The sequence below is a fragment of the Ascaphus truei genome, chromosome 11, assembly GCF_040206685.1.
Source record: "Ascaphus truei isolate aAscTru1 chromosome 11, aAscTru1.hap1, whole genome shotgun sequence".
Classification (NCBI taxonomy): domain Eukaryota; kingdom Metazoa; phylum Chordata; class Amphibia; order Anura; family Ascaphidae; genus Ascaphus; species Ascaphus truei.
In genome coordinates, this window is record NC_134493.1 from 50,061,722 (window position 1) to 50,080,707 (window position 18,986).

The 18,986-nt window shown below is 43.6% G+C and overlaps 1 protein-coding gene across 1 annotated transcript in view; it reads right to left on the minus strand.

Moving 5' to 3' along the window:
- Positions 1–18,986, minus strand: part of PARN (poly(A)-specific ribonuclease) — an 86,981-nt gene that overhangs the window by 14,922 nt on the left and 53,073 nt on the right. The window lies entirely within an intron of this gene.

Here is an 18,986-nt window from a genome sequence, read left to right on the forward strand (position 1 = left end):
CTACTCTGTTGCAATTTCTTTCCTTTCATAGTACTGGGTAGTAGAGGTTATGCTGCTTGGTTGCCTTTTGCCCTTGGATTCAGTAACTCGCTAAAGATGCTGTCCAAGCCACGTAAAAATGAAAAGCTTTGTTTTAATATATGCAGCCTTTGATTACCTTTATTGAAAACTAATTACCTAAGCTGCCGATCAATTGGTTCGCTTGGGATTTATCATCAAAATCCTGTTTTCTACGGCAGAGGAGCGCAAAGTTTTAAACCTGCACCTTCCTGCTGGCTGTTCCCCCTCTCCGCACCCCCCCCCCCTTTTACCTTTACTTCGTCAGCGGCATGGCAACGTGACGGCAGCATTTGATGACACTGCGTTGCCATGGCGACGTGTGTAAGAAGCCGCCGGAGCCAAGGTAAGTAAGGTTTATAGAGGCCTTCTCCGCTCCCCCGGCACTTGATTTAAATGCCTTAGGCCGAGTCCATAGACGGACAGGCCGTGCTGAGTCGTGCGGACGCTCCGCGCTGAGCCCCTGCATCCTCAATGAGGATGCCTTGAGAGGGGGCTCACGCGAGCGTCCGCAGGCGTGCTGACGAGTTGGAGGTTTCAGCCGAGCGCCAAGCTGTTTTTCAGCGCGCTGTCGGCTGAAAACCTCCAATCACAGCACAGCAGCCGTGACGTCGGCGCCGTGACATTGACGTCAGTGCATCGCCGGCGATTGGCCCAGCGACGTCCCTGCCCCGCCTCCAACCACCTCCCCCCGGCTCCCTTCGCGCACGCTGGCTCGCCTGCAAGTCCGTGCAATCGCGCTGACTGAAGCAGGCGAGCCTCAGCGCTAGCGCGCCACCGCTCTCCCCACACCTCTATGGCCCGGGCCTTAGGGTTCACTAAATGGCTGGCTGACACAATTTCAATCGATCCTTCAGTGCAACTCAGTATTCTTATATTATGAAGGTGATATTATCCATTGTTACAGTTTACAGCTCGAACTGCTAGGGATATTGGCAACAAATGATCACAAACAGGAAAGTGTTAAAAATATCTTGCACTGCTGGGGCAGCGAGCTAAAACCGGCTATAGAAATCAAAGGATGCTCAGTATATTGAAACTCAAATGGCATTAAGAGTGGAATTAAAACAAAAATAAAAATGTAGTACGTATATCTTAGATATATACACGTAGGATATTGCTTGGATTGCTCCTTTAAGCTGTCTGTTTTCTAAAGTTGCTTGACACCAACAAAATAAAATGATAGATTAATGAGTCTCAATACTCCTGCCCTGCAAATGTTTCCAATGACCACAGTAAAAATGAGGGTGGGTGGGGGAGCTATTTTTTTAGCAACCCGATGAAATACATCCCCTTGGGTTCTATTCGGATTCTGCTATGTGTTGCCAATCTGTATTTTAGACTAAGGGCACTAGGTGTCAATAGAACTCTGTATAATTATACTTTTATTGTACGTGCATTATTAGGAAAGGAGTGGTCAATTTTACCATTGACATGAATTGCCGATTTAACCAGACCATATGCAGCAAGGCAGAAGCTGTAGTACAGAAAAGAGCATTGTCAACAACACAAGTAGGCCATTTACTAAGCCAGTCACATGAGAATACTCAAATAGCATGGCTTCTACATGGAGGGTTTTAATTAAATTAAAACAAATCCTTCACGAGATTAACAATAGACGTGCTTTATTTAGTCTTCTGTTTTGTATTCTTACTAGTGGCTAACAGATTCATATGCTGGAATAATGACCAATATGACTTGTGTCATTTGCACAGCCATACTTGCTCTAGACTAATCCGTTCTGGTATACATGTTCTTAAAGAAGAAGTTGAAATACAAGTCTTCATAGTCTCTGGGTTAGAAGGGTTAAACAGAAAGTCATCATTTCATAAATGATATATATATTTTTTAAATCTATACAATTACAGGTCCCAACAATGTTTTTGAAACGTTATGCATTACAGGCCTTTTTACGGCAATTAAGGAGCTTAAATAGCATTATTCAAAGCAGTATCAGTTCTAAGTGGACTAAAGGGGGAAAACTGCCAATTTTAAGAGCATGTGGATTTTGCATCTTCCTTGACATCTTTTTGATGAAATAATTTTGCATCAATTATGGACATTAAAGTGAACAAAAAAAAATATTAGTAACTACCAGGAACAGAAATAACACTAATCATTTACCATGTTACGCAATTGCAGTTTCTACCATACTGTATGTGGAAAGTCGCACAACGCCCATAACCAGCTTTCAGCACCTACTGCAATCTTAGTTGGTAGGTCTGGGATAGATGCAGTCCAGCTTTCACAATGCGTTTATTTCCATGCCTGTAATGTCCACCTCACTAGTTAAACCAAGCAAGATTTAGGCTCTTCAAAAACCAGTTCAGCAGGATAAAATAACAAATCACACACAGGAACACACTACTCATCTGCATTGCGTCTATTTGCAGAGCACATTTCAGAAGCTCCAGGGTTTCCCCCCCGGCCAGGTACCTGACAGATTTCAACAGGCGCCGCCAAAGTATCAACTTTAGTGGAAGCATGTATGGTCCAGAACGCCATCCCTTTTAGATGAGGCATTTTGGTGCTCAGAACATGTGAATGTAAAGATTTTGGCATAAATCGGCACCCAGTGACTTTGAAACAAAGCAAGCAGTTTGGTTAGAGTAGATGGGGACTTGAAATTATGACCGTAAGAACCGATTAAATATAGCATATGACAATCCAAAAATGCTGACGCTAACCCTTTGGATTCACTTAGATGTCGATATCATGGTTATATTAAGTAGGGTAGTAGCACTGATATCGTATAAGTCAAGGGATGCAAAAGTCATCTGAACTTCTGTGATCTGTTCCACATTTAGAAATCTCTAGCCTAGCTTCCCATCAAGTTCCAGATCGACTGCAAAGTCTTCCTATTGACCATTAAGGCGTTCCTCATCTGCTCCTCCATACAGATCAGCTTTGATTTCTCACTTTGCCCCTGCTCATAGCATTCCCGTCCTACAGCACCTACACTGCTCTCATCTTAAATCTTTTTCCTGTATTGCCCCCACCTGTGGAACTCCCTCACACACTATCTCAAGCATCTTCTCTATGCACCTCTAAGTCCTAAAAAGACTTGAACGAAGCATTTCCTAACATACAATCCAAGAGGTATTGTAAGTTCTCATGGGCAGACATTCTTTCGTATTGTCTTTTAGATTTGTTGCACTTATAATAACTCCCTATATTGCATTGTCGCTTGTAAAGTGCGGTGTACATTAGAGAGAAAGGACAGAAGGAAGGAAAGGACACAAGACTGCTTACAAGTCACAAGCATTGTACAATTAATGAACTGTATGCACGGCATAAACAAACTGTACACGTAAATTCAAAACCAGTTTCACTAGAAACAAGTCTTCTCAGGCAGTGACAGGTCAATTTAACCAGTTAATGGCAACAGAAAAATGGTAGCAGTGACCAAAGTAAACAAATATACATCTGGTGGATGTTCATTTTACTTTGGCATTACTACAAATTATTTGACATTATTGCGTCTCAAATATCTTGCATTTTTTTGTTCAAAATGGAGACCAACAGTAAAAGAACTGGAAACAGGTTACAAGGCCACCTATTAGTGTGGCTATCTGGGAAGGAACTTTTAAATAAAAATGGTGCTGTGAAAACCTTTAAGCACCAATTACCACGACGCTACAAGGAAATAAGAGAAAACTTTAATTTATAACCTGTGATGTGGTCGGTGTTGATGAAAAGAATCTACCATACCCAGTTTATGATGGCTTGGCTCCTAGCCAAGCGATGGCCAGAGGGGGGGAAATGAAGGAACCGTGCCAGAGTCTTGTCACTTACAGATACTGTAGCTTTATTTTTCACCTGTGCATCCAGTAAGCCAATGACTCATCTGTTCCTGGGTGTCTCCTCTCCTACACGAGCCCCTCCCTATTACCGGATTAGCCAGGACAGTAACGCATTGCAGATGGGTTTGTGCACATGTGCGTTCATGTACAGGTGTACATAGTGCGTACGTGTGCATGTGTGTGCATGTGTGTGCATAGGTACAGTGTACATCTGCATTGCCCCAAAAGGCAGACAGCCTGATGGGGCTCTCCAAGAACTGCTCCCCTCAGCACAGGACCAGCGTCCTACGGGTTAACATTTGCTTGTACTTTGTGGAACGTCAACCCCACCCACTGGAATGTTAATGAGCCAAGAGGACACAAAGAACTTTGTATTCACAGCTGCGTTGAATCTCAACACCCCCAGTGTACAATTCTGTTTCCCCAAAGGCGCACAGCCTTTGGTACAGCTAAAGGGACATGAGCCGTTTGCTGATGTTAAAGCGGCTCTATTTCAAATCTGAAACTCACCAGCCCTTTATCCCTTGTACCCAATTATCCAACTCTGTCCATGAAATGTCTGAGTTGACTGTATAGCTGTTCTTTTAATGTAACCATGTATTTTTATAATTGTGCACAGGACATACTTGAAAAAGAGCGTTAACCCAATGTATTACTTCGTGGTAAAACATTTTTTTTTATAAATAAATGTGTGCACATACCTATAGCGGGTTTTGTGTATGTATGGTATATAAACCCCCAACTTGCAAAACAAGGATGTGAAGTCCTATTTTGGCTAGTTCACACATCTAAGCCTGACTAGACTGGTCAAATCTCCCCAATTTAGTTCAATGCCGCCAAATCGTTCTGATGTTGGTTACTTGGATGGTGGCATCACTGCTGCTCCCAAGTTACTTATGCCGCGACCCCAATTTCTAGCCCCACCCCCCCCCCATTGGCCGCCGCCACCCTCAGCTCGCACAACGTCATTTGACGTTACCAGGGCAACCGTGATGTCATTTGACGCCGCATTGCCATGGTCACGCTTCCTGAAGCCGGCTGAATCCCGGTAAGTAGGAGGTTGGAGAGACCTCGCGCAGTTCCCCGGCATTTAATTTAAATGCCTTGGGGAAGAGCACGGAAGCTCTGCAACCGCCTGCTCCACACAAAAATAAATAAATAAATCTCGCGCCCCCGTTTGCACACCGCTGACTTATGCATCAGGCAATATAAGTACCTTTGTAGCCAAGTCAACAGTGTGAATAAAGCCCCTACCTAAACCACAATGCAACATATGAAACAACGCATGGTAAACGTGATTCCTTAAAGACTACTGGTTCCAACAATAAGGCAGAGTAGTATTCAATAACTTGACATGTCAGATCACTACTTTGGGGCCATGACTTGGGGCTCATAAGGCTATTGTTTGAACTCCATGGTAGGCAAAGATGAGTGCTAACCACTTTGATGTTCTATTTTACAGAACAAAAATCATTGATTTTAGTCAATAAAAGGAGAAAACCTTTATTTTACTAAAGACCTCCCCTAACACCCATCAATAAAATGAATACTAGCTGGATTCAATCTTAAAAAGGTGGCCCTAAACGGCATATTCCATTTATGCAATACAACTTGGTAGAAAATCAACCTTGCAGTCCGTTTTCTTAGTTCAAAGCTGAAATCAGACACTCCCGTCTGCAAGTTGAGCTGCTGGATACATACATTTGATGTAGAATTTCAAAGGTTTTTAGCATTACATAAGTATAATAGTGTACATATATTATATGTCAGCTGGACACCACTAGCTCAGTCAGTTTTTAAGTAGCATTTGCAGGCTGTCATCAAGTAGAATTAATCAAGACAAATAAAGAAAAGAAAGATGAGGGACAAACCTGACAGCAGTTGGAAAACAAATCAATGAGCATAGGACAGGCAGGGGGAGTGTGAACATACTGATCCCTCTGCTGCCATAACGCCTCAAGCCATTTGCGAGAACTACTGTATACCAAGCAGAATTACTAAGCAGTTTGAATGGTCTTTGCAAAACGGATCTTCATGACCTCTACTGGAAGGGTTCTTCAGAGACATGCCCATTCACTAAAGATAAGAGAACTGCTGTATAACACAACAAAGACTCATTACAGCTTAAGGACGGGACGTGAAAATCTTTAGTGGAAACATTACCTATATGTAAGCTAGTTCATAAATCAAAATGTCCCTTTACAGCCTCAGGATAGTGAAATCAATTTTAAATATTTAATAAACACATGTTTAATAGCAAGTTCAGTGCAAACCGTTCATAGATATAATTACATGGTGTGTAGAACCTTACAGATCTCTTCAAACTCTGTACCAGGGTTTCTCAACCAGGGTTTCTAGGAAGCCTTGGGTTCCCCAGGCATCCCCTCAATTGTTCCCTGCAATTCCCAGGTCATTTGAATATTGTACCAAATGGAGAAGAATTGACAATGCATCTGATCTCCGACGCGCTATTAGAGAGGGTTGGGGTTCCTTACAATGCATCTGATCTCCGACGCGCTATTAGAGAGGGTTGGGGTTCCTTACAATGCATCTGATCTCCGACGCGCTATTAGAGAGGGTTGGGGTTCTGCAGAATCTCAATATAATTATATGGTTCCTTAACCAAAAAAGGTTTAACTCCACTGCTCTATACGCTAAATTAATCTGAAGGACTTATTGTTATTTCACTGAAAGGAATGGCATTGTGTACTTTCCCAAGACCAATACAGCTTCTAGAACTTTGTTTTTAAACTTGCAGTCCACGTATTTCATGAAAAAGCATAACAATTACAATATTTTTGTAATGCTTTTGTTAAAAGCTAGGTAAGGGCAGACAGCGGAGAAAAGAGGGTGGCAGAAGCATCACAAGGCAGGTTTCGCTGTCTAAATCAAGATCGCGCCAAAACAGACGTTTTGCTGGAGGATTTACCAATAAAACCTAATTGGGTTGATCAACGAAATGTAAAAGCAAATTGCATTTAAAATTCGTGGCGTGCAGTCCTGCACAGGGGACGCAAGAGTGAAAACCGTATGGGGTGATTCAGAGCATCTGCCACCGTTTAATATTTCTTGGATAAGGATTTAAATCTCTTTCCAAATGAATGCTCCAGGGTCAAACTCTGATTTGGCAGCACAGAACTAAAAGAAAACGGTTGTAGCCACCAAAGGCTAATGGCAGTTTCACAAGGGTACTTTAACACTACTGTTTATATTAAACATTATACATAACAAAATATGCCTAGACATGTCTAAGTAAAAAGGATATTTTTAGAAAAATTTAGAAATCAGGCACTTAGGACTCAGAAGCAGTGCCTCAGTGAGTCAAGACAGACTCTAGCCAATGACAGTGTGAAGCAGGGGAATCTGGTTAAATTCCTGGTCTCTGCGCCTTCAGCACCAAAAACAGATTGCAAGCTCTATCGGGCAGGGACAGCCCAGAAACGCTGCGCACGATGCTGTAATTGTGAGGCGCTGTGAGTACCATTGGGAGAAAAGCGCTATATTAATAGATACAACAAAACCTTTTTATTCTATTGGTCCCGAGTGTGCCAGATTTCTGCATTTTTATATATTATTTACGCTGTGCACCCAGCCAGGTTTGCGCATTGAAGACGCGAGGGACACTTATCTACATCCTCGTCACATCCCGATACCTCACACCGGAACAGTGCAATCCAGAGAAGTTAGTGACTATATCATGCTGAAATTGTCTTTCATTTTATGTAATAAAACATTTAAACCAGCAATCTCGCAAGAAGCCTATATAAATAACTCTAAATGTTCATATATTCCCCTCAGTAACTTTGCTGCATTATTTTTCCCCCCTAATGCGAACCTTAAGACTGCAGTGGGCCCTGGGGAGAGCTCCATTTTAACCTCCCAGACAAAGAATAGTTCAAACATTAATAACTCCGGAAAGGAGCAAGACCTCTTAAAAACAAGCAAAAAAAAAAAAAAGCTGTGTGTGCTGTGCATGCGCATAGTAAGTGAAACTTCTTTGACTTTTGTCACAGAAATTGTATTTGTGTTGGTGATGTTTTAATTAAAAATCAAAATACAATTTCATTGACAAAACGCAAATAAATTTGACATATAATGTGTGTGCTCGGCACACATCCCCTGTATTAGCTATTTGCACTAAGTGTGAATTCCTTGTGTGTTTGTGTGTCAGCCAGTGTGTGTATGTGTGTCAGTGTGTGTCCGTCAATGTGTGTCAGTGTGTGTGTCAGTCAGTGTGGGGGGGGGGGGGTACGCAGAATTTGCGGAAGGGGGGGATGGAGGTGGTGCGCAATGTTACACCCCGCCCCTGGCTGCAACAGGACACACACACACACACACACACACACACACACACACACACACACAGACTGACACTCATACACACTGACACTCAGTGTGTGTGTGTGTGAGTGTCAGTCAGTGTGTGTGTGTGTGTGTGAGTGTCAGTCAGTGTGTGTGTGTGTGTGAGTCAGTCAGTCAGTCAGTGTGTGAGTCAGTCAGTCAGTCAGTCAGTCAGTGTGTGTGAGTGTCAGTCAGTCAGTGTGTGTGTGTGTGTCAGTCAGTGTGTGTGTGTGTCAGTCAGTGTGTGTGTCAGTCAGTGTGTGTGTGTGTCAGTCAGTCAGTGTGTGTGTCAGTCAGTGTGTGTGTGTCAGTCAGTCAGTGTGTGTGAGTCAGTCAGTCAGTCAGTCAGTGTGAGTCAGTCAGTGTGTGTGAGTCAGTCAGTCAGTGTGTGTGTCAGTCAGTCAGTCAGTGTGTGTGAGTCAGTCAGTCAGTCAGTGTGTGAGTCAGTCAGTCAGTCAGTCAGTCAGTCAGTGTGAGTGTCAGTCAGTCAGTGTGTGTGTGTGTGTCAGTCAGTGTGTGTGTGTCAGTCAGTGTGTGTGTGTCAGTCAGTCAGTGTGTGAGTCAGTCAGTCAGTCAGTCAGTGTGTGAGTCAGTCAGTCAGTGTGTGTGAGTCAGTCAGTCAGTCAGTCAGTGTGTGAGTCAGTCAGTCAGTCAGTCAGTCAGTCAGTCAGTGTGAGTCAGTCAGTCAGTCAGTCAGTCAGTCAGTCAGTCAGTCAGTGTGTGAGTCAGTCAGTCAGTCAGTCAGTCAGTCAGTCAGTCAGTCAGTCAGTCAGTCAGTCAGTCAGTCAGTGTGAGTCAGTCAGTGTGTGTGAGTCAGTCAGTCAGTCAGTCAGTCAGTGTGAGTCAGTGTGTGAGTCAGTCAGTCAGTGTGAGTCAGTGTGTGTGTGTGAGTCAGTCTGTGTGTGTGTGTGTGAGACACACACTCACACACTCACACACTCTCACACTCTCACACACACACACACACACACACTCACACACTCACACACTCACACACTCACACACTCACACACTCACACACTCACACACTCACACACTCACACACTCACACACTCACACACTCACACACTCACACACTCACACACTCACACACTCACACACTCACACACTCACACACTCACACACTCACACACTCACACACTCACACACTCACACACTCACACACTCACACACTCACACACTCACACACTCACACACTCACACACTCACACACACACACACTCACACACTCACACACACACACACACACTCACACACTCACACACTCACACACTCACACACTCACACACTCACACACTCACACACTCACTGACTGACAGACACACATACACACACTGACTGACACACATACATACACTGACACATACATACACAAACACTCACCCCCCCCTCTCTTCCGCTGCCCGGGTCACCCTTTCTTCCAGCAGGAGGAGCCTGCCCCCGGCACCGAGCCCCTGTGCTGCACGGGTTGTGCCGTGTGCCACCGCTTCAGTGGAGGGCGGAATGGCGCAGTGTGGGGCAAACGGGAGCGTGTGGGTGGAACGGCGCCGCTGCCAGCCGCTTCTGCGCATGTGTGGCGTCCGTCAGCGGCGCCATCACAACTGTGCATGCGCGGCATGGCAGAGGCCGGGGAACAGCGGCCGTGAGCTTGCCGGCGCTGCGGGAAGACCTGCAAGAGCACCAGGTCAGTGTGCTGCTTGGCCTGCACCCGCCGGGGGCAGATAGCGGCTGCGCGCCACCCCCTCCCCACTCGGTGATTGGAGTCAGTGGCGCCATGTCAACTGCGCATGCGCGGCACGGAAGCGGGCAGCGGGCGGGGAACGTTAGGAGCGGCGCCGGCGGCGATATGTCAGCGGCCGTGTGGGGGGTGCGGCGGCCATTAGGAGCGGCGCCGGAGGCCATCGCCGCCGCATTTGATTTGTGGAGCGGGTGGGATGTCAGTGTTGGGGTCGGGCTGAGCCAGAACACAGCCCGGCCTCAACTGCCAGCACTGACGTCACATCCGTTTCATTTCTGTCTCCACAATCCATTTTTGCCCCAGTTCGAATGAGGTGCCACTAAGGAAGTTTCACTTCAAAAAAAGAGGGGACGGGGGGGTCAAAGATAGGTCGGCAGCCCATTACTTGCATTTCCATAGTTCTCATTTGCAGGAGAACTATGTCCTTGTATTGGAGGAGATATTTGTAATAATGGCCCACAATATATCGCCTCTTAATAAAATAAAAAAAAATAGTTTAAAGCATACTGTACTCTCGCCACATATCACGCACTGCCAGAGTTTGCCGAGCCACCAAACTGTAGTGCCAGACACACCACAGCGCTATATTATGTCATATCAAGGTGGTGTGGATATATACACACTTACTTGTCTAGCACCATACATGTACATACTGTAGTGCTTCACAGCAGTAATACATGTGACCCAATAGGAGGAATAAGCAATGCACACAAAACAGACATTGCCTTACCTGAAGAGCTTACAGTCTGTGTCAATCGCTTTTTTTTTTTGTATCGTATTTGACTTAAACCGCTTTGAAAAGGGGGGCGGGATCTGGTTTTAAAAATCGGATTGCTTTGTCCAGGAGAGAAGCGTTTGAAGGATTCAGCATCCGGGAGGTTAAAATGAAGTTCTCCCCAGAGCCCAGTGCAAAAGCTAAGAAGCCACATTCCGGGACAGACTGTGCGACAGTGGCTGCCAAGGATTGGATCGGGGTCCCATCTGGAGCTGCAGCTTGTTGCCCTTTCAGCTGTGGCTCCAGTGACCACACGTTGTGCTCCATCTGCACACAGAAAATCTTACCCTTCAATAAACCATTAACTACTTCTTTACAGCAGTCATTTAATCCTCCAACATACAGTATGCCATACCAGGGGTGCTCCACTCCACTCCTCAAAACCCACCCCGCCCCCCCCCCCCCCAACAGGTCAGTTAAGAATATCGCAGCTTCAGGACAGCCACCTGTGCTGAAGCAGGGATATCCTGAAAACCTGAGCTGTTGGGGGGGGGGGCTGAGGACTGGAGTTGAGAACCCCTGTGCTATACCATGAAGAAATGTAATGACTGCCTTAGAACAGTGTTCTGGTTCCCCGGGCATCCCTTAAAGATGCAGTTCAAGCAATATCCTACATGTGCTTTAAAAAAATAAAAAAAAAAATAGCATTTTGTTTCTATAGTAACCATTTACAAAGTCACATCCCCTTCCTCTTCTGAGGCAGGCTTTGGCACACTCCTTTTGCCCTCTCTAGCAGTGCACCAATTGTATCTAGTGCCTGCCTGGTCACATGATCTTCCCCACAGAACTTTGCATCTTGGGAACTGTTCTGCAGCCCTAACATTGATATAAAGAACCCCCGAGCAGAATCTTCAGCGAACGATTACAGGAGAACGGATCGATCAGCAACTTAGCTAATCACTTGTCAGTGTGCAGATTGTATTGATGCACATATTGGGGAGGGGAAGAAAAAAAAAAAAAAAAACCACCGCAGCTTTAGAGGGTTCCCTGCAATTTTTTGGATATTTGAAAATTGTATCAAATACAGAAGACTTTACAATGCATCTGATCTCAGACATGCTATTAGAGAGGGTTGGGGTTCCTTACAATGCATCTGATCTCAGACACGCTATTAGAGAGGGTTGGGGGTTCATTACAATGCATCTGATCTCAGACGCGCTATTAGAGAGGGTTGGGGTTCCTTACAATGCATCTGATCTCAGACGCGCTATTAGAGAGGGTTGGGGGGTTCCTCAGAATTTCACATAGGGTTCCTTAACCAAAAAAGGTTGGAAACCTCTGCCTTACAATGTTCACTTCCCGATAATGTGCAAATAAAAAGCGAAGCTATTTTTTTTTTAATTGGAATTTTATTTATTGTGAAACAAGTTTACAGTTTATCAAAATTCAAAACTGTACTTTCATTGAACACAGACCATACAATTCAGGCCTTCTACATTATACGCGTGGGCTAAATATATAAAAGTGTTCTTTTGAGCCAGGTATTAGCATTTACAGCTTTAAGACTAAATCACCTCTGCTTCATTCTCGGCGCGGTTATATGAAATGACGATAAAATTCAGTTTGGCATATTCTAACCAGACTTAAAAACAAACAAACAAAAAAAAAAAACAACAAAAACCTTCCATCGTAGTGTGTACGTTAAATACAAATACTGTACCACTTGTGGGTACATGTGCCGTCAATGCACTAAAGAGCTTACAATACATTTTTGGTGCATTTGTGATTTGCTCTACGTTTGTGCTGGGCTTATTATACCTTGGATAACAGATGCAGACAATATACACGACTAGAACTTTAAAGATGTGAAACGGAAGTAAACATTGAGCAAGATTGTTGCTGTATAAACAATTCAGCTGAAGGGATATTTAGTATTCGTTCAATACTAGTTTACACCGCCATTAGTTGCTCGGAGTCCGCCGCGCATTCAGAAAGGATGTTTAATGCATGGTCTTGTGTTTTCACAATTCCGAAAGTATTGATCCGTTTCAAAGTTAGACACTCTTCAAACACTAATCGCCAAATAACCAGTTATTGTTAGCAGTAGCAGGGGTGCAGTGGCGTTAAAGTGTGACTTATTTTTGCACTTGTGCAACACAAAACATTTCGGTTATACTGCAGACTGAGGAATTAGATTTGGTAACAGATTTTTAAACTTTTTTTTAAAGGCAAAGTCTTTTTCATTCGAATAAGCTGGCTATTGTCCATTTGAGAGACACAAAAAGGGGGGGGGGAATTTTTAATTTGTCACCAAACTTATAAAAATGTGACACGCCCCCACACACATTTTTGCTCTGAGATCTCAATGCACGTACTCAAAAGTCAAGCAAAAACCTTCTACATCAGTACACCAAAAGCTAAACATTGTACTTTTCATTTTTTTATTTTTAATGATTTACATTGAACACCCCACCAGGTTTAAACTGCAAGATAATGGATTTGAAACTAGCATTCAGCAATTAAAAATAGCACTTGTGAGCACATTCACATCTCATGCAGGTCTGTGAACGAAAGCAAAATCATTCTATAATGCTATATCTACATCAGCCTACTCCTGCATTCCACATCCACCCAAATAAAGACATATCCATACATTGCAAGGATTAAACAGGGAACCGTTAAAATGCTACATGTTTTTAAGTTCATTGCCAATTCTAAAAGGTCTCATTTACCACCAAGACCCTGCTGCGCCCTATTGCTCAAACGCTTGTATAATTTAGTAGATTTCTAGACAAACTTGTAAAACAGTTTGGGAGGATTAGCAAGCTTGTGAAAGCCAACAGCTTTCTTTCCCTCCCCCAACAGATCTGTTTTTTCAGGATATCCCATCTGAAGCACAGGTGGCTCGGTCAAATACTGAGCCTCTGAGCTGAAGCAGGGACTTATTGAGCCACCTGGGCTGAAGCTGGGATATCCTGAAAACCTGACCTGTTGGGGAGGCTTAAGGACTGGAGTTGGGCACCCCTGATTCAATGCTATAATATTCTGACTCTGAAACGAGTATTATGCACCGATACTATATCTGTCAGATCACCAGGAGTATCAAAGTCCAATGATTTGAGCCCTAAATCACATACCTAAAAAAAAATGCAGCCAGGACAGGTCAAATTAACATTGACCGCAATATTCAGAATCCTTTCCATCCTTACACATTTAATTTGCTGCCAAGTGGAACAGCCAATATCTTCGACTAGCGGCAGCCAACTTTTTTTCAGACGGGCCAATAAATGGGCACAAATGTTTGGGCTGGTCACTGTCTTACTGCCCCTCCGTCCGCCAGTATTTTACCGTGGGGGGTTGCGGCCGGTTTCAGAGAAAGGGTGCTGAGGCTCAACTAGTAGATGCAGAGGTTGGGCCTGAAATCTTGGCGGGTGCAACTTCCAGTGACAGCAGGGGCAGAGGACCACTCCAAACGCCGGTGGCAAGCCTTTTTGTGGCCCACAAGGCTGGCCACTCCTGTTCTAAACCATGTGAGAAATATCAAAATCGTGTTTTAAATAAAGCTGGGAACATTCTAGATCTCCTTTTACAAGTTAAAAACTATATTTTATGTCCATATACAAAGTCTAGCAAAATTGTATAGGAGCAATCTGAGGTGTTTGCTGGTATTTTACGGTCTGATCAAGTAAAGCAAAGTACTGTATTGGGACCCCAAATGGTCATTGCTGTCGACTGGTTGAGACAGGAAGTTGGCCATCTTGGAATACAAAATATCCCAAGGTGTTTGTGGGGTGTAAAACGAGCCCCTGGATTAGAACTCCTTCCCCTTAAAATTAAAAAAAAAAAAAAGCAGGTTTAGCAGATGGGACTGCGACTTTAGCCAGTATGTAGAGAGTATCATTTTCTCACAAGTAGAAACAATGCAGAGGAATATTATTGACAATGCCTTAAAAAAAATAAAAACCTCGAAGTCTAATTCATACATCATTTTGTTTCAAAAGACATGGTTTTGGTGAATATAAACCCTATTTGATATTTAACAAAAGACTGGTTTTGATTCAAGAAGGTTATCAAGGAAAACCATGGAATTTCCGTAATCATTGGGGTTCACAAACGTGACACGAGGTAAATGGCCGCCCAAGAGGAAGGTGCAACGGATCGTGCTGTGGCTTCCTATTGGCCACCATTTTGTTTCCAATGGGAGGTTTAACCCTGCTAACTTCACCTGTATACATACGGACTGCCTAGTCACTTGAGAAAGACCTATTGGTCGAAACGTTGTGTGGCACAATAAATGTACTTTATTTAAAAACCGTGGAGCGTTGGATCCTTCCTTCCTGAATACATACGGACTGCAGCATTAAAAATAAAAAATAAAAAAAAAGTTAAAAAATACATAAAAAAAACTTCGGGGCTTTGGCATTGCTGCAGCATAAGCGTGCAGCCAGTGCCCCAAAGAGCTTACACTTATTCCAGTTATGGGCATCCTAAAAAGCACTTCTATATTTGGTATGCATTCAATAGCTAGGCGTTCAAGCCTTTATCAAAAACAATGCACCCTAAATTATACATTTCGCTGCCCCCCTCCTTCCCCCCCCCCAAAAAAAGTGATTTTGCTGTGTAAACAACTTTGCAATTCCAGTAGGAAGGACACCGTATTCTAGTTTTTTTTTTTAACCAACTTTAATATCTCTTTGCCCTTTCCAAATCTGCTTTTATTTTAAAAATGTGACAGCCTGCACAGGAGATATATACATGCTTCAAATATTAAGTGTTAAAATGACTCCCCAGAGCGCATTGCAGTATAAAGATTACCATGGTAACGCAAGATGGATTAGGAAAATTATGTATTTTAACACAAGACATTTTTGTAAAGAAAAATAACAGGACATGCTCAGGGGGCACGATACTGAAATTATGGGTGTTAATCTCATACAGGCTTCTATGGGAGGGATTGCTGCTTTAAGGCAGACAAGCCTACAAACTTTCATTCTAGAGCAGAAAACCTCAGACATTTGCCGAGAAAGGACAGAACATATTTCTTTCGTAGGCCTCAAACTTCGTTCTGCAACAAATGTCACCGAGCTTAAGTTGCATTTAATGACTTTACTAGCGTTCTCAGCGGGAGTCTGGAGCTACAACCTCATTTATTATTCGATTATTGAACCGACAACTTTGCTAAAAGGGGAAAAAAGACGTTTAGGAGGAGAATATGAAATCATAGCCACCATTTGATCAAGTATTATTTGATCAACAGCAGAAGCATCCGACATCATGCCGTCTTGTAAGATGTTCCCTTCGATGGCATGTGACTATCGCACTACACTGCCTTGAAATATTTCAGAGGGTGCAAATACAATGGAAGAGCGATATAACCAGCCCAGGGTTCATGATCGAAAAAGGCTTTTTAAAGGTTTCCTGCAGAATCCCAGCTATGTGCCCCTTTGACATTGTGGTACGATAGAAATATTTGCTATTGAAAAACAATGAAAAACACAAGTCCTCGTCAAAATGTGTTTCAACAATCCGCCCATTGTCTAAATAGAATGCAGTAATGCCACACATGGCGTCTTAAAGGAGCCAACCATGTTTCATCTTTGAACCCCATTAATTTCAGCTCGGGGGGGGAATCAGCTTCTGAAGGTACTGGGCGCGGTATCTCCTCTCCTGTGTCACATGGGTCAGTAGGAAGAAGCACCCAGTGAGGTCACAGCTTTTTATTGGCCCGCAGGATCTTTGAAAAGCCGCCATAATGTGAACCCTGGCGCGGCTACCGGCACCTACTACAGGGCATGCATTTCTGGAAACCAGGGGTACCCGGAGCTGAAATTAAATGGGGTCCAGCTCTGGAAACCCTGGTTCTAAATACATTTTTAAAAATGAGAACCCCCGCCCCCCCCCCCCCCAAAACACTGGTATCGAGTGCCTATAAAGTCAGATATTTAATCATGCAGAAAGCAAACGATATGCCCAGCCACATTCTAATGCAGGGAGTCACAAATCCACTCCCTGCAGGTATGCATAGGCTTCTCCCTGCAGGTATGCATAGGCTACAAGCATATTGCGGTTACTTTAACAAGGAGTTTAAACAGCACTAGAAAATATTCCCACTCCTTTCTACATTTTCAAGGGGGCTGTTAAGCTATAAGCAATGCCAAAATGTGAAACTTTAATATATAGAACAAAAAAAACCCCCTCTAGTTTAAATTGTAGTGTTTCCATAGTAACCAAAACTTTACCATCTTGTGATAACTCTGCATCCTGAGCATCTACAATCAAATCTCAATTGTTTCACTTGTTCTTAAAGGGATGATGCCAACACAAGTCAGATACAGTAAAACAGTATTATAATAAATAACGTGCCCGGTAAATTGCACTTAGAAAATGTCAACACTCGAGACAGAATGTTAAGGATTAACAATTCCTTTTACGTGAAGACTATTAAATTGATTCTCGCTGTGAGAGACTGTTCCTTTAATCACCAGATTCCCGGAAACAAGGGTGAAAGAGAACTTGCGATTTGAAGGAATTTTTGAATGTGGGGCACCCTTATTTCTTTCAGAGGCCGTACTAAAACTCTAGGAAACCCACACAGTATATTACCATCCGACACTGAAAGACAAGTTATTGGTGTTGATAAAAATGAAAGCTCAACACCCCCACAATAAGATGAATGTAACTTTACTGACCTTGTAAAGACAAGATTAACTGTGTGAGAACTGAGTGAGGGAGGTGCTTGTAAAGCAGAATGTTTTATACTCATTGGTTACAACCCAATTGCTCTTATGTCAGCCAGTCATGCCTTCCCGGTAAGGCACAAAGTTAACCTTGACCTCCTTTGAAGGAGTTCACAAATATGGCTTTATATATTCGATACATCATTTCGATAACTAACCCAAATGAAGTGACGACCCTTACATCCAACCGAGTCCATTGGTTGAGAGCGATCGTTTTGTTCAAGAAGTAGCTAAAAAAATAATTACACAATTACATGATCAAATCAAATGACTCACAATGCTGGGGGACCGACTTCTGAACCGCCAGCAAAATATAGCGGCTCAAGTAGAAGGGAAAAACACTTGCTAGATATAGGACTGCTCAGGTCCCATCTATATACACTTAACATAAAACCTGTTCCAATGCCAAGATTGGTAGTGGTCATCTTTGGAGGGCCGTAACATATTGCAGGTCAATTTAATCCCAGCATTCTAATAAAATGCAATAACTTCATTATATCTTCACATTCAGAACAAATAATTCTACCCCCAAGCAGAACGACACCAGAGACCAGGGGTGCTCAACTCCAGTCCTCAAGCCTTCCCAACAGGTCAGCTTCAGGATATCCCGGCTTCAAAGGTGGCTCAGAGGCTCCGTTTTTGGCCGAGCCACCTGTGCTGCAGCTGAGATATCCTAAAAACCTGACCTGTTGGGGGGGGGGCGCGCTTGAGGACTGGAGTGGAGCACCACTGCCATAGACTAAGACAAATTATGGTAGAGGCTCATAATAATAATAATAAAACCACACAAGGATTCAAGACTGAAGTGTTCTTTACTCTAGTACAGGGGGTGCAATCTCGTTTCCCTGCTGACTCTCCGTCTTACCTCAGACGTCACGTGACCGCGCAGCGTCGGAAGCCGTCTGAGCCAAGGTAAGTGAGGTTACAGAGGCCTTTGCTGCTCCCCCGGCATATAATTCAAATTCCTTCGGAAAGAGTGGGAGGGTGGGGGGGGGTCTCACTGCCCTCAGTTTGCGCCCCACTGCTCTTGTACATGTCGCAGCAGCAAAACATTTCAATAAAACATATTTTCCTTTAGTATGCCAACCAATTGATACAAATCTTTAAGGGGGGGGAGGAAACCCCTTTCCAATAACCGATTTAGTAAATGATGCATGATTAAGATGACATGAAAATTATTTTTGAACCAAGTAATAGATTTTTTTTACAGAACCGGAGCTGTTGCAGCTGCTCTAAAAATGTAAACCTTGCAACAATTCAGGGATAAGTTCACTGGATCCACTCTGGTCCCTGTGAAAAGAATCTGATGCGCCGTAAACCCTTTGCAGTTTTATATATCCGAGTGCTGACACATGGAACAATTCAACAATATTCATTGCCAATAAAAGGAGGACAGTTGCTTTCCATCTGGTGCATCTAAATCAGATGCATAGCAGGAAGTCAAGTGGTAGCAGATCCAGCTTCCAGTCCAAGATAAATATGATGGAACCGACCCTCTGACTAACACTTGTGAAAAAATATCACAGGAAGCAAAGCAGCGTATAGTGCATTGCGCGGGTACTTCTGGCTCTCCCAAGCCATACAGTGGTGCTAAT